Raw genomic sequence first — 17,162 nt, 5'->3', positions numbered from 1 at the left:
CCACAGCCATTTCCCTTAAGAAATCCTATATTAGCATCTGCTCCTAGGAAAACCTAGACTCAGAAAACTGAGTCTAGTCTGGTTTTCAACCAGAAAACCTAGTTGTACTGCTCAGAATCACTGGAGTCTGCTGTATTTCAACCTATGGTTCAACTCTGGACACTTAGGACTTTGTATCTACATCAGAAACAGCAGGTAGAAGCCAGTTCCTGCCAAATATATGGTTAACTGGCTCATTCTAGGCGAGTGGTTACTGATTTGGCCTCACAAACTCTGACCACATGTAGAGAGTACCAATTCATCTCGTCGGCAAATTCTGACAGAAGCTTCAGCAGGCAGGTGTCACATCCCGAGTGCTGGGTCTCACCCCTCCACACCCCTACCCACCCCCCACTCAAGAGGGAACAGACTGCCAGAATCTGGATTCAGACACACTTCAGATTCCCAGGTCACAGCCCTTCCCGTGACGCCAAGCATTTCTGCTCTGCCCACACGGCCCCAGCGCGGGTCTAGCCAAACCATCTTGTTTCCCATTCAGGGTAAGATACTCAAAGTGCCAAGTCTAATGGGTTCAGTTTGTTCCGGGAACCTCGTGAAGTGTTTGAAATGCATTTCTGCCATTTGAAAAGGACTGGCTTAGTTTTGAAAATAGAAAAATGACATTTGGAGAGAAAGGTCTGGCTTTGATAAGACCCTATACAACTGTGTGTTGAGAGGGTACAGTAACAGTCTCCGGGTTCTCAAGCCTCTGTTCCCTCATCAGGCCACTTTTATTCCAGTTACTGATTTACCAGAATCCAAGGCATGATGAAGATGGATTCACAGGGGTCGAAATGTGATTGGGAGAAAGTGATGGTCAGGGGCTGCTAGTCTCTCTCCTCACCAAAGGTGGGGGGGTGGGTGATAAGTGTCTCAACATGATTCTCGTACCCCAAGCTCTTAAAAACCCCAAGAACCAAAACCCAGGAGCTGCACACCAGGTGATACAGAGTGAGCTGCCCATGAAGCCTTTTAGGAACCTCCCGGTGGTTGAACACACACTTTAAAGAGGCTGAAGCCCAGAACAGTTTGCTAAAATAAGGTTGTGATATCATAGTGCTATTTCCCCCATTTTCTAGAACTGCTTTTATTGTTACAATATGGCTGGTACAAAATATAAATTCATGAGGGAAAATAAGATAAAATGGTAGGAAGACAAAGGACCATTTTTTTTATGTTCTGACCGCTGGTCGTGGCAGCTATGATCCCTGGCATATGCTGAGATAAGAAGTGAGTGCCAGTGGGTGCAGAGTCTCCAGCACAAAATGTCACAAGATGCGGGTTCCGTAGGAGCCCTTCAGAGCGGGGAGTCTGGAGGTCAGCTCTCTGCAGTGAGGCTGAGTGGCGCTGCAAGGTGGCCCACACGCATCGGGACCTACCAGCTCATCTGGTGCTCTTTCTTGTCTTTTTCTAAGGTGAGATTTTCATAATGGTTAATCATCTTAATAAAGACGCCAATGATAATGTAGCTTATATTAAGCAAGGACCTCAACCCTGACAACTTAAAATCAAGTACAGCAGAGGGAAAAATGGGACTTCTGCCATTATAAGATTGATCTCACTGGGAATGACCTAGAAGGATTAAAAAGAGTTACTAGTGTGTCTCTCCGTAATTCCTTACAGTTACTGATTTGCCGGAATCCAAATTTCTATTTGTCCTCAATTCAGCACTTCTGCGAGGGTAGCTCCTTGGGGTTTTTGAGTTTCTCTACAGGACGGGTGTTGGAGGGAATGATACAGAGTGAGGTGGGGGATGTTGTTTCCGTCTCCTGCTTGATAACATGTTTGAGCCCAGTGGTAATAACTGGAAGAAGTTCTAGGAAAGATAAAACCTCAGAACAAGGATCACAAATAAGGAAATGGAATTCACAATACTTTCTAAGTCTTTACATCTCCTAGCCGAGGGATCGTAATTTCCATGCTCCTGTGCTTCTATACAGTACAGTTTCCCATGTTTCTGTACAAATGTACACCATGACTCTGACGGTCATGTTACTTAAGCTGCAGAGTTTATTATTTGGCCGAGTAAAAATAACGTCTCAGGGAGCACACAGATCTACCCGCAATGAATGCTTTGTTCCTTACTTTTGTAGGCCCAGCTTTGCCAGACTCTGGAGGTGTTTGCACGGCCCTGTCAAGTCTGCTTGGGGACAGAAGCAGCTGTGACAGATGTATTCTCATGACACAGCACCTCTGCCAGAAGCCAAGGGCTGCGGGGTGTTTTTCTTGATCAGCTGCATCCCTTTCATTAGGCCTCTTACTATCAAAGGTGTTGGCAGCTAAAGGAACACTACTGAACTTCTAATGGGGCGCATGTTGGGAGGATGAGAGGAGCTGGGTGTCTCTCTGGGTGCCCCCGTGGCTCCACATCGTGCTTGTAGCAACCAAGGCAGTAGATTAGCCAAGTCGGTACAGGGAGGATGGCAGTATTTGATCCCTGTTTCTGTAGTTTTCAGATTTCTCACTGCTCATCACAAAAAGGTGAGGATTTTCCTTGGCTTGGAGTATGGGCTTTTGTTCAGAACAATGATAACAATAATAATAACATAGAGAGTTGACTGTGTGTCTGGCACTACCGCTAGAACTTCATACATATGAAATCCTATGATCTTTATAAAACTATCCTCTGAGGTGGGTGCTATTTTTAGCCCCATTCCCAGATGGAGAAAGCAAGTCCAGGATAGATAACTTGTTCCTGGCTCATTAGAGAACAGCCTGCCTACAAGCTCAGGGAGTCAGGCTGCAGAATCAGGCTGGGATCTTTCATCACCCAGGGAGAGATATTCATACAGAGTTGCCAGGGCTTGAAGCAATTTCTTTAAAAAAATAAATCTCTAGGCTTTGATTTGACAAATGAAGGTCGGGACCACTGTGTGCAATTCTATACTCATGTTTTGAGAAAGAAGATTGGAAAATCTAGCTTGCTTAGAGGGACACAGCCAAGATGATGAAGGGTTTGGAAAGCTCATAAGACAAGGGGTATCTGGAATAAATTCGAAACGAATCAAGTGGCTAACAATAGACACGGGTCGGGGAGTCTGCAAACTGCCTTCAAATACTCAAGGTGCTCTTGCCATATGGGCCAGACTCACTGTGGTTCCCCATGCAGGACAGATCTGGGAAGAGTGAGCAGAGGCCACAGGAAAGTCAAGTTCATTTATGAGCACCCAGAGTCAGCTGAAGATGGAAGAACCACTATTAAGGGCATGAGCTCCCATCAGATGCGTCCTGTAGCAGAGCTTACAGCATCTTCTGGGAAGGAAGAGGGTCTGTGTGCCTCAGGGCAGGAGGTTAAACTGGGTGGCCTCCAGGGTCAATTCCAGCTGCAAGACTGACTGGAGGATGACTTCACCATTTCAGAAAGGAGTTAAGTTGAAATGCAGCAGACACCTCCTTGAGTATCATCGCTATCAGCCACAACCTCCTGGAGCAGTGTTGGGGCCCAGGACAAGCCAACCCCAAATGTGCCTCAAAGACACACTGATTATTGTGAAGTTACTAAGAAATGGCCACTGCAAGAGGGTCACTATGACCCTCCTCTCTGTCTCCTTGAAAGCAGGAAATAAATCTCTCATATGAAAGGTATATTCCCTGCATCTTGACAGACATAGGGGATTTCAGGCTGAGAAGCCTATATAAACAAATATTGTTACTTTTTTAATATCCCAAGGCCAACCTTTGTTTAATTCTCTACTAATTAAGCACCCAAACCTAAATTTTTTGTCCTGTCAATTCCTCTCAAATGTGTTGTTTCTTTGTTTAAAAAAAACATAAAAGCTGCTTGCTTTGGCCATATCTTAGGCACTTTCTATGAGGTCTCTAAACACACAAATTAAGATTTGTCTCTTTTTTTCCCAATTACTGTGTCCAGTGTCAATTTTATTATTAGTCTAGCCACGAGAATGTAAAATGGTAGAGGGAGGGGATTTCTTCTCCCCAGCAGCAGCTTAGAGTGGAAATAAGGCTGGGCCACAACTCAGGCAACAAAAGTCAGGTCTTCTGCCTTCATGTGTGACCCTCAGAGGCACTGACTCTGCACACCCTTAATTTCTATAATTCCAAGATGGAGGAAAACGAATATCATCATTTTGGAAATTTCTGACATAGAGATGCTGGCCCCAAAGTTTTCTGAATAAGCATCAGTGTTTTGGAAAATGGGCTGGACCAAGGTTATCCCACCCCCAGCACTCTGGCTAATGACAAAGCTATTGTCTAAGCTGCAACAGAAGAGCATTTCTGCATATTTGCTGGACATCCTTGTACATCTCTGTATCTTGCTATAAAATGAAGGTCTCACCAGTAATGTCTTTTCCTTTCTCTTGTTCTTACTTATTTTGTACCCATACAATCAGTTTCATGATCCAGAACTGTCCCCCTGGTCGGGATAGTCTAGTTTCTTGGCCCTACTGTGTTCTAGGCAACTAATAAAATACTTTACTGTAATTAAGTTTTCTTCTATACAAAACTAACATTTATGAAAAGCATCTATAAAAGATCAAGTTCCTATTTGTCCTACCTTCACAAAACTCTTGGGAAAGAGCTTACGGATTTTTTTGTAAGTCCATTAAATGTTAGGTCCTATTTTGGAGACAACAGTAAGATCATTTAAGTGATCCTAAGTGTTTGCAAGCCTTACTCCACAGTATAACACTGCTCAGAACACACTTTTCCGTGTTTGCAAAGAAACTTCCCCCTAATTCCGGATTTTCCTGTCCTCCATAGGTGAACCATATACATAAAATCTCCCGTATAAGCACATGTACCTAGCTATGCATCACTACTTTAAAAAAACAAACAAAAAAAAAAAAACCACACAAACTAATTAGTTCGCTTGAGACTAAAAAACAAAGTAATTCTAATCAAATGTTGGCATTAGTTCCTTCTATGTGAAAAAGATGCTAATGGATTTATAAAGAATGATTCCCTTTTACCCAAATCTTGGTGATGAGAAACAGATATGAGACCACAGTTAATCATCCCAGCACCCAGCACCTGAGACTTGGAGATCCCACATGAGTGCTCGGGGAACACGCGCATCTCAGGATTCAAGGAGGCGCCTCTCCTAACAGCCCACGAAAAATCTGTGCTTCACACACTTAGCTTAAGTGCTACTTCACTCCACTGCAGTAAAAATCGAGTTTCATTTGGTCTCAAAAACTTGCTTTCTCCAAAGTATGAGGGAAAAGGGCTTGGGCTGTGGGGTCAACTGTGGTGGTACATGTGACTGTTTAGAAATAGAGGGGTTCAGCATCTCTCTGAGAAATGAAATATTTCCTGTCGTATCAATAAACAAGGATGTCACAACCGTCAGCGATTCCAGCACCTCACTGTGAGTTCCTGAGCCCTAAGGGCACTCAGGGAGGAGAATACCTGCCATCCAACAGCCATCTGGCTGCAGCCACTCTATGGGGAGCCCAAGGGAGCTCAGGATGCGGGAAAAACACAGGACTGGCCCAGAATAGCTGAGCTGCATATGAAAAGAATAGGTTCAGTGAGCCCAGATTCTTGTATCTTCCCATACACGGAAGAGTGCGAAATTCCTTAACTTGGGATATCTGATTTTTCTTGAATTAGCAATAATTTTTTGATGTTCAGACTACCTGCCCTTTGTTGCAAAACTTCTAGATAACCTGGCTCCTCCCCTCGCCTCCTTAGAGCAGTTCTCTCAGGGCTACTTGAGATGCTGTCTCCTGGGCTTGCCATCCTAAAAATGCCCACCAAATAAAACATAAACCTTAACATTTAGGTTGTGAGTATTTTTTTTTAAGTCGACAACTCAAAGGCGGGGTGCAAATCAGGATTGTGGTTAATTAATTTAGCCTTCATAGCAAATGCTTAGAACTACAAAGAAGGTTTACCAGGCAATTTTCAACCACCAAACGATAAAGCATTGAATGAAACGGCTAAGAAATTTAGCAAACAAACTGTTAGCCATTTGGGAGTAACTTAAGGGCTACCCCAAAGCACTCCTTGATTGAAATCCATTAAAAAGAACCACTGACCTTGAGAAGATAGCTTAGATATCCCACCTATCCAATAATGGTCCTCAATAGAGCTCCAAAGCCCTGGGGCCCTCATGAATATTCTGGGAGCTAAATGCACCAAAAGAAGGAGAGATAGGGAGGAAGAGAGAGGTCTTTGCTTCTAAATAAAAGCTGCTCTCCTGTGGTTATGCCTAGCCTTCCAGGATCCCTTTTCAAGCTCTTTATTGAAATTGCTCAGGTCTTTAACTGATCTCCCGTGAGGCCTCAAAAGCCTTAAGCTAATTACATTTGGCTGAGATATGCTTGATGAGATGGGAAAAATATAAAGCTATTGAAAGGGTGAAAAAAAAAAAAATTCTAACCATCTGCTGGTGGTGTTGCTAACAGAACAATAGGTGAAGAGACACAGGCCAGCGAGCCAGAGTGGAAAGGCACAGGATTTCTTTAATTACCGGGTCAGTGAGGCTGTTACTGCTTGTAATGGTGGGGAAGGCAGGGCAACCAGGCTTTAGAGGGCTAAGCAACCAGGCAGTGCTTAGTGAATAAACACAGCCAAACAGCAACAGCAAGAAAGGGATGCATTTTCTGAGGGAGAAAGGGGAATTAGGTCAGCTTGGCTTAGCAAAGCACTCCTAGCTAGATATCACAGGTATTTTGTGGAAAGGACAGAAAGAGATGCTCCTAAAGGGGAAATAGGTTTCAGCCCAACCTCTGTACTTCCTTCCAGGTTATCTGTGATCCTCAGAGGCAGTTTCTGACTCAGCCATGGCAAAGTGTGTTCTCTTTCGATGCTCTGAGCCAGACAGTTGCTTCTGTTATACTTGGAAATCCAGGTGAGCAGCCTGTGTTGAGCTTTCAAATCAACATCCCAGGTGTTGATTCAATATGGCAACAGCTTATGTACATTGCTCTAAAAGCCCTGTTCCGTTTTTTTCTCCTTTAATTTTTTTTTTTTTTTTAAATAACGAATCCCCTCAAATTCAGCTGAGAAAATGTTAGATCTTGGAAGACAAACTGACTTAAATCAGAAAGGGGACTGCTAAATCAAAGTTTATTTTTACCTGTGTGTGTACAGTAATGCCTGAAGTTGAACAGCAGTTTCTGCCCCAAACCCTATTTTTGTTCTTTTCTTCTTCAGATTTTACAGAGGGAATGCATTTTCTGTTATTGTACTTTGTCTTGATTCTGTGTCTGAACATGGGTGAAACTGTGAAACCAGCAGCAACATGTTTTTATTTTCTTCATTATTTTCTTTTCATCAGACACAGGAAAGGATGACCCCTTTAGTAGGGAACCCGTTTTTCAGATGCACACCATTCAAATGTATTCTCAGGATGCTCTTGGAGTGCCCCCATCTGCTGCCTAATAGAGTCCTTTCCTGCACTTTGCTAGCTTAGGCACGTAGCCTCTATGTTCCCTCTGCCACATTGCCTCCCAGATCTGCCCTGTGGGAGGGATGTTTTGTGTCAGTGATCAGAAAAAGGGCACAAGTGGGAAGAAAGGAGCTGATCTCAGACCAACAGGGGTTTGACTTGACAAGAGGTCTCATCCATCCAGTCTCCCAGCTGCAGGTCTGGGAGTCCAGGATGATGCAAAGAGTCCCTCTCCTCTCTCAGAGCCTGATGCGAGACAGCTGGTGTAGATAATGAACAAGAGCTGTGCCAGTGGTTCTCAAAATACGGTCCCTGGACCGACAGCTTCAACATCAGTTGGAAACTTGTTAAAAATGCAAACTCTTGCCTGCTTGTCATCACAGACCCTCTGAATCCAAGCTTGAGGTATAGGATCCAGCAATCCATTCTTTTACAAAGCATTCAGATGAGCTGGATCTACTGAGGAGTATATTCTCTATCTATGGCACCCCACTCCAGTACTCTTGCCTGGAAAATCCCATGGATGGAGGAGCCTGGTGGGCTGCAGTCCATGGGGTCGCTAAGAGTCGGACACAACTGACTTCACTTTCACTTCTCACTTTCATGCATTGGAGAAGGAAATGGCAACCCACTCCAGTGTTCTTGCCTGGAGACTCCCAGGGAAGGGGGAGCCTAGTGGGCTACCGTCTCTGGGGTCTCACAGAGTCGGACACGACTGAAGTGACTTAGCAGCAGCAGCAGCAGCAGCATCCATCTACATCTGTCTCTACCCACCATCCTATCATCCTTCATTCATCCATCCAATCATCTACTGTCATGTTTAAACACCCCACCCTCCAATAAAAAATAAGGCAGAGGGAAAGGTTTAATGGGTTTTTAAAAAATAATTGTCTAAATTTGGATAGGAAATCCTGGAGTAGTGGTTGTTAGGGAAATAAAATAGAACTCGTCTTGCTCAGGCTTCAGAGGCAAAAGAGCAGAGCAGGCCTCTGACCTTGCTTCTGACTTAACCTGGACTCTGCCCTGACCACTGCTGTGGGTGTCACCACACCTGCTTTGAGGGTCAGGTTCAGTTTAGTTCAGTCGCTCAGTCATGTCTGACTCTTTGCGACCCCATGGACTGCAGCATGCAAGGCCTCCCTGTCCATCACCAACTCCCGGAGCTCACTCAAACTCATGTCCATTCAGTCAGTGATGGCATCCAACCATCTCATCCTCTGTTGTCCCCATCTCCTCCTGCCTTCAATCTCTCCCAGAAGCATGGTCTTTTCAAATGACTCAGTTCTTCGCATCAGGTGGCCAAAGTATTGGGGTTTTGGCTTCAGCATCATTCCTTCCAATGAATATCCAGGACTGATTTCCTTTAGGATGAACTGGTTGGATCTCCTTGCAGTTCAAGGGACTCAAGAGTCTTTTCCAACACCACAGTTCAAAAGCATCAATTCTTCAGTGCTCAGCTTTCTCTATAGTCCAGTTCTCATATCCATACGTGACTACTGGAAAAACCATAGCTTTGACTAGATGGACTTTTGTTGGCAAAATAATGGCTCTGCTTTTGAATATGCTATCTAGGTTTGTCATAAATGTTCTTTCACAGAGCAAGTGTCTTTTAATTTCATGGCTGCAATCACCATCTGAAGTGATTTGGGAGCCCCCCAAAATAAAGTCTGTCGCTGTTTCCACTGTTTCCCCATCTATTTGACATGAAGTGATGGGACTGGATGCCATAATCTTAGTTTTCTGAATGTTGAGCTTTAAGCCAACTTTTTCACTGTCCTCTTTCATTTTCATCAAGAGGCTCTTTAGTTTTTCTTCTCTTTCTACCATAAGGGTGGTGTCATCTGCATATCTGAGGTTATTGATATTTCTCCCAGCAATCTTGATTCCAGCTTGTGCTTCATCCAGCCCAGCATTTTGCATGATATACTCTGCACATAAGTTAAATAAGCACAGTGACAATATACAGCCTTGATGTACTCCTTTCCCGATTTTGAACCAGTCTGTTCTTCCATGTCCAGTTCTGACTGTTGCTTCTTGACCTGCACACAGATTTCTCAGGAGGCAGGTCAGGTGGTCAGGTATTCCCATCTCTTTAAGAATTTTCTTCAGTTTATTGTGATCCACACAGTCAAAGGCTTTGGCATAGTCAATAAAGCAGAAATAGATGTTTTTCTGCAACTCTCTTGCTTTTTTGATGATCCAACAGATGTTGGCAATTTGATCTCTGGTTACTCTGCCTTTTCTAAATCCAGCTTGAACATCTGGAAGTTCACAGATCAAGTATTATTGAAGCCTGGCTTGGAGAATTTTGAGCATTACTTTGCTAGCGTGTGAGTTGAATGCAGTTGTGTGGTTGTGTGGGACTGGAATGAAAACAAATGTTTTCCAGTCCTGTGGCCACTGCTGACTTTTCCAAATTTGCTGGCATATTGAGTGCAGCACTTTCATAGCATCATCTTTTAGGATTTGAATTAGCTCAACTGGAATTCCATCACTTCCACTAGCTGTGCTTGAGGTGACACTTCCTAAGTCCCACTTGACTTCACATTCCAGGATGTCTGGCTTTAGATGAGTGATCACTCCATTGTGATTATCTGGGTTGTGAAGATCTTTTTTGTATTTTTCTTCTGTGTATTCTTACCACCTCTTCTTAATGTCTTCTGCTTCTGTTAAGTCCATACCATTTCTGTCCTGTGTTGTGCCCATCTTTGCATGAATGTTCCCTTGGTGTCTCTAATTTTCTTGAAGAGATCTCTAGTCTTTCCCATTCTATTGTTTTCCTCTATTTCTTTGCATGGATCACTGAGGAAGGCTTTCTTATCTCTCCTTGCTATTCTTTGGAACTCTGCATTCAATGGGTGTATCTTTTCTCCTTTGCCTTTTGTGTCTTTTCTTTTCTTAGCTCTTTGTAAGGCCTCCTCAGACAGCCATTTTGCCTTTTTTGCATTTCTTTTTCTTGGGGATGGTCTTGATATCTGCCTCCTGTACAATGTCACAAATCTCTGTCCATAGTTCTTCCAGCACTATATCAGATCTAGTCCCTTAAATCTATTTCTCACTTCCACTGTATAATCATAAGGGATTTGATTTAGGTCATACCTGAATGGTCTGGTGGTTTTCCCTACTTTCTTCAATTTAAGTCTGAATTTGGCAATAAGGAGTTCATGATCTGAGCCACAGTCAGCTCCCAGTCTTGCTTTTGCTGACTTTATAGAGCTTCTCCATCCTTGGCTGCAAAGAATATAATCAATCTTATTTCGGTTTTGACCATCTGGTGATGTCCATGCATAGAGTCTTCTCTTGTGTTGTTGGAAGAGGGTGTTTGTGATGACCAGTGCATTCTCTTGCAAAACTCTCTTAGCCTTTGACTTGCTTCGTTTTGTATTCCAAGGCTAAATTTTCCTGTTACTCCGTTATCTCTTGACTTCCTACCTTTGCATTCCAGTCCCCTATAATGAAAAGAACATCTTTTTGGGGTGTTAGTTCGAAAAGGTCTTGTAGGTCTTTATAGAACCATTCAACTTCAGCTTCTTCAGCATTACTGGTTGGGGCATAGACTCAGATTACTGTGATATTGAATGGTTTGTCTTGGAAATGAACAGAGATCATTCTGTCATTTTTGGGATTGCATCGAAGTACTGCATTTTGGACTCTTTTGTTGAATATGCTGGCTACTCCATTTCTTCTAACAGACTCTTAGAGTCCAGGAGTCTCCTTTGGAGATGTGGGTCAGTGATGGCCTGCTGCAGGGTTGGGGACACTGAGTGCAGCAGTGCATGCATGGGACCTGTTGAAGGAGGTGCCATTATCTTCATTACCTCCACCATAGTTTGGCCTCAGGTCAAACAACAGAGAGGGAACAGAGCCCCGCACATCAACAGAAAATTGGATTAAAGATTTACTGAGCATGGCCCTGCCCATCAGAACAAGACCCAGTTTCCTCCTCAGTCAGTCTCTCCCATCAGGAAGCTTCCATAAGCCTCTTATCCTTCTCTAGCAGAAGGCAGACAGAATGAAAGCCACAATCACAGAAAACTAACCAATCTGATTACATGGACCACAGCCTTGTCTTGCTCAGTGAAACTATGAGCCATGCCATGTGGGGTCACCCTAGACGTATGGGTCATGGCAGAGAGTTCTGACAAAACGTGGTCCACTGGATAAGAGAATGGCAAACCACTTCATTATTCTTGCCTTGAGAACCCCATGAAGAGTATGAAAAGGCAAAAAGATAGGACACTGAAAGACGAACTCCCCAGGTCGGTAGGTGCCCAATATGCTACTGGAGATCAGTGGAGAAATAACTCCAGAATGAATGAAGGGATGGAGCCAAAGCAAAAACAACACCCAGTTGTGGATGTGACTGGTGATGGAAGTAAAGTCCGATGCTGTAAAGAACAATATTGCATAGGAACCTGGAATGTTAGGTCCATGAATCAAGGCGAATTGGAAGAAGTGGTCAAACAGGAGATGGCAAGAGTGAATGTGGACACTTTAGGAATCAGTGATCTAAAATGAACCAAAATTAATTTAGTGAATTCAGATGACCATTATATCTACTACTGTGAGTGTCAGGAGAGAAACACGATAGATAGGAAGTGGATCTTGGAATTTGTTAAGTTCCTAGAGGAGGTCTGGCCAACCACTCCCAGGACTTAGCAACATTCCAAGATTTACAGAACAAAATAGCATTAACCAGAAACCAGAGCTGTACTTTGCTCACAGATTGGTGATGATATCAGGTTGCATCCTGGGGTTATAGGTGGGAACCCTGAACTGCGTCTTTGAAGTCTCACCCACGGACTGGACGTCCTGCCTGGGACCTTTTCCCAAGTGGGACGCCATACGTGCTGTGACATGGGACTTCGCAGTGCTATATTAAGTCTGGATGTTGGTCAAAACCCAATTTGGCGATGTATCTTCTGCTCTATTTTTCTTTTCTTTTAATGTTAGTATATTGAAAGTAAGCTAGATAATTCTCTAACAAATATTTGTATTATTTATTTGTATATAACGAGTGACTTATTTTGTTAACCAATCCTTTGAACCTGAGAGGAAAGTGAAAATTTCCAGCAAAACAGTGGAGCCATTCAAAATGTGGTCCACAAACCAGCAGCATCACCATCACGAGGAGATTGACAGAAGTTTAGATCACAGACCCACCTAGACCTGCTACACCGGAATCTCCTGGAGCAGAGGCCAGAAATCCATTTTTTTAACAAACACTCTACTTCTCGCACACACTTAAGTTTTGAGAGTCATTATGTTTGAACAAGGTTTGCTATCAGCTTGGCTTTAAACGATTAGAAACTATTAAGGTCAAGGAGTTCTCTGTTCCCGTTTTGTGGTATCAGTAAGGGAGAGCTCAACTGGAAGGTCTGTTGGACGTGAATTTTACATCTCCTTCATTTCCAGAAAGCATTAGTCGGGTATTTACTTTATTATTTTTCCCAAGTCAGAAAATAGAAAACAGACTTTTTTCCTCCTTCCATCCTTTTCCTTTTCTCCCTCCCTTCTTCTCTCATTCATCTTTCCTTCTCCTTCCCTTTTTCATTTTCTTACTGCCTTTAATTCCTTTTCTTCTAATCTCTTAGAAATCCATAACTATTCTACTGGCACTTACTGTGGCCACAGTAATTAGATTTACCAGAATTAAATCCCAGTTGTGCAACCAACAGAGACTGACATTAAAAAAGGATAGGTCATGATAATTAAAAACGCTGCCTAATTTAGCATAGATTATAGAAGGAGTGAAAGTCGCTCAGTCGTGTCTGACTCTTTGTGACCCTATGGACTACACAGTCCATGGAATTCTCAAGGCCATAATACTGGAGTGGGTAGCTGTTCCCTTCTCCAGGGGATATTCCCAACCCAGGTGTCAAACCCAGGTCTCCCCCATTGCAGGTGGATTCTTTACCAGCTGAGCCACAAGGGAAGACCAACAATACTGGAGTGGGTAGCCTATCCCATCTCCAGAGGATCCTCCTAACCCAGGAATTGAACTGGGGTCTCCTGCATTGCAGGAAGATTCTTTATCAACTGAGCTATCAGGGAAGCCCTATAGAAGGAGGGACCACTGTAATTTCCAACTTCCAACTAGAGCATGGGAAGATATTGGCGCCTCTCCTTTTGCTGGGGATCTATTAAGAAAAGCCTAAATTTCTCAACAAGTTTTTTCCAAACTATGTTGAAGGTTAATGTAGTAGCTCCCCAGTCCTGTTGTAACAAATTACCATAGACTGTGTCTTAACACAAATTTATTGTCTTATAGTTCTGGAGGCAGTGTCTGAAATGGGTTTTTATGGGGCTAAAATCAAGATGTCTGTAGAGTTCCCTTCCTTCTGGAGGATCTGGGAAGAATCCTTTCCCTTGCATATTCAAGTTTTTAGAGGCTGCCTCTGTTCCTCATCTCACAGGCCCTCCTTCTGTATGTGTGTGTCTGCATACTCAGTTTTAACCGACTCTTTGCTACCCCAAAGAGGTAGCCTGACTGTTGCCTGCCAGGCTTCTCTGTCCCTGGGATTTTCCAGGCAAGAATATTGGAGTGGGTTGCCATTTCCTCCTCCAGGGGATCTTCCCGACTCAGGGATTGAACTCGTGTCTCCCGTGTCCCCTGCACTGGCAGGCAGATTCTCTGCCACTCAGCCACCTCATCCATCCTCCAAGCCAGCAACACAACACCTTCACCCTCAATGCTTGCTGGTTCTGTCTGTCTGTCTGTCTCTCACTCACTTATACACACGTATATGAGTTTATCAATATCTTGTCTATTATTATCCTACTAATTATGTATAATTACTACATTTTATGCAAGTTTTGTTTTCTGATTAAGGTTGTCTATAATATTTTGTTAATGGGAAAAACGAGTAATGTAATAGCATGAAATGACTATATTAATTTTGAAAAGTGTTCCTTTCTGTTGGAATTATATGTCTGTGTCTTAATATATCATGAACTTCACACCTCTTGATCCTTAATATTATTTTATGAACTATGTTCAATATTATAAGAAAAATGAAGGACATAAGAATTAAAAGTTGTGTATGTTTAAGAAATAAACTAAATACAATGAATGGAAAGTAAACATTCTCCTTTAAAATATATCTTTAAGACGAAATATCCAGTTTTTACTCTTCCATTCTTCTTTCTTTGTCGCTTTTTTCTATTCTTTTCAATTAAAATCTGAGACTAATAAATTATGACATTTCTGAAAAACGAAAAGACATGTTTCTATATAAAAAATGTAAGCTGTAACTATGAGATGATATTTCTTGGTTAGAAACATGACTGATTTATCTCAACCTTTCCTTTGAAGATTCAGAGTGAAATAAAGTGATAACATACCATCAACTCAAACCCTTTGCTATTGTTAAAATGCTTACTCCCTTTCTTCTTTTTTTTTTTTTTAAACAAATATTTGAAGCAGATGCCATAAAATAAATGTAGTGAAACAGTCAAGCAGCAAGCTCCCTAACTGTTTCCATCTTGATTATAAAAACACATTGAAAGGTAAATCCTCACAGTGAAATAAATGAAAGAAATAATTAACATTCAAAGTACTCCTTACACCACCTGTTCTTTACATACTGCACTGAAATGAAGGCACCTGATGTATAAAAAGCAATGAAAAGAAACTGAGTTTCCTTCTAAAACAGAAAGAAAAGTAGCACCAAGTTTTAAATCCAAATCAGAATGGACATACCTTTTGTACAATCAATAGGGTACAGAATTTCTTTCATCTGATTGAGTCAAGTGGTTAAGTCTAAATCCAGGTATAATAAATATTTTACCCTATATATATGATATAATAGTCAGTGGCTATTTGTTATATAAAAAGCTGTTTATGGAAATAGATATTGAACTTCTGTGATCTTTGAAAGCAGATACAGCAGCTAATACCTAATTTTAAGGTTATATGCTAAAAAAATGGGTTGACAATATTTTGGTCTTTACAACAAAGTGTCAGTGAACATTTTTACACATCCCTGTTATTATAATCCCTAGTTATCCAGTCACTCAATGTATAGATGAGACCTGCATGTGTTAGTCTTGTTATCTAATGGCCTTTCTGTATTCTTCAAGTGGAAGGATATTGATCCCAGATGGTCAAAGATGATGGAAGGAATTATAAACAAGGTAAATGGCAATTATTGGATAAGTCTAAATGAACAGTGATGTACAAATCAATGATAATTATAATAAGAATAACATACTGTGGGGGTTAAGATAGACTGAGAGTTAAAATATATTGCAATAATGGCACTTATTGAGATGAGGTAAATTAAAGTATGCTAACATTTCTCCATTGTCATGGAAAATAAAAGCACCAATTAATATTACAATCTGGTGTCAGTGATGCCTGAGAGTAAGGAAATGAGGTGAGCCCTGTGGTTGTCCCCGCTGACCACCTAGAGAGGCTTTCCAGACCACAGTGCACAGTCCAGCAGATTTCCTGAGTTAAGGAGAAACTGCTGAGAGTCTTGGAAGGTCTAGTGTTTGCAGGCAGAGAACTGCAGATTATTTGATTCTATAAGGTGTTACCTCTTTGACTTTCTACAACTAGACTATTTTACAGGTAGAGTTACCTTTTAGAATACTTATAATAATGAAAAAGAGACTTGTTCATAGCAGTGCAAATGCATTCTGTTTGGTCAATAAGAAAGAATACATTTTATTGCCCTATATAATATTAACCAGTCTTTCAAATGTCAATATTCCTGAATTATGTGTGTGTGTATATGTATGGATATATTCAGTATTCCTGACTGTATGTGTATTATGGAGATACCATGATTTTATCTTCATGAAAATTATAATTTAGCATGATTTAATATTTTAGAGAAGAGGGCAGATCTAATGAATGTGTCACCAAATGTTAACAATTATACCCACTGTTTGAGAGGAGGCTAATTTTGGAATATTTAACGATAGTATTGATAGATGTAAAATAATATTATGTGTATATGCAAATAAGAACTACTCTTTACATCTGTTAAGGATGAAGGTACTTCAGTGTTTCTGGACTGGAAGAATACATATTGTTAAAGTGACCATACTACCCAGTGTCATCTACAGACTCAGTACAACCCCTATCAAATTATCAATGATATTTTTCACAGAACTAGAATAAATATTTTTTTAAATTTGTATGGAAACCCAAAAGACCCTGAAGAGCCAAAAAAATCCTGATAAAGAAGAAAAGAGCTGCAGGAATCAGACTCCCTGACTTCAGCCTATACTGTAAAGCTAGAGTAATCAGAACAGTATGGTACTGGCCCAAAAACAGACACACAGATCAATGGAACAAGAGAAAACGCCCAGAAATAAACCCACACACTTACACTCAATTAATCTATGACAAAGGAGGCAAGAATATACAATGGAAAAAAGACAATCTCTTCAATAAGTGGTGCTGGGAAAACCGGACAGTTAAATGCAGAAGAATGAAATGAGCACACTCTGTAATACCATATAGAAAAGTAAACTCAAAGTGAATTAAATACCTAAATACAAGCCTGGATAAAACTCACAGAGCAGCAGGGCCCAGTGCTTCTGGCACCAAGGACTGGTGTCACGGAACACAATTTTTCCACAGATGGAAGCAGGGGGAGCATGGTTTCGGTTCTGCCCACCACTCACCTCCTGCCGTGTGGCCTGATCCCTAACAGGCCACAGACTGGTACTGGTCCATAGCCCTGGGGGTTGAAGACCCCTGTCCTAGAGCAAAACATAGGAAGAGTCCTCTTTGACATAAATTGCAGCAATA

General features: G+C 41.8%; 1 protein-coding gene across 3 annotated transcripts in view; it reads right to left on the bottom strand.

The window, feature by feature from the left end:
- The window catches only part of MACROD2 (mono-ADP ribosylhydrolase 2), a 2,330,645-nt gene that overhangs the window by 65,190 nt on the left and 2,248,293 nt on the right, over positions 1-17,162 (bottom strand).

Source organism: Bos taurus, chromosome 13, assembly GCF_002263795.3.
Source record: "Bos taurus isolate L1 Dominette 01449 registration number 42190680 breed Hereford chromosome 13, ARS-UCD2.0, whole genome shotgun sequence".
Classification (NCBI taxonomy): domain Eukaryota; kingdom Metazoa; phylum Chordata; class Mammalia; order Artiodactyla; family Bovidae; genus Bos; species Bos taurus.
Note: the sequence above shows the minus strand (reverse complement) of the source record. Positions and strands in the feature narration are given on the sequence as shown.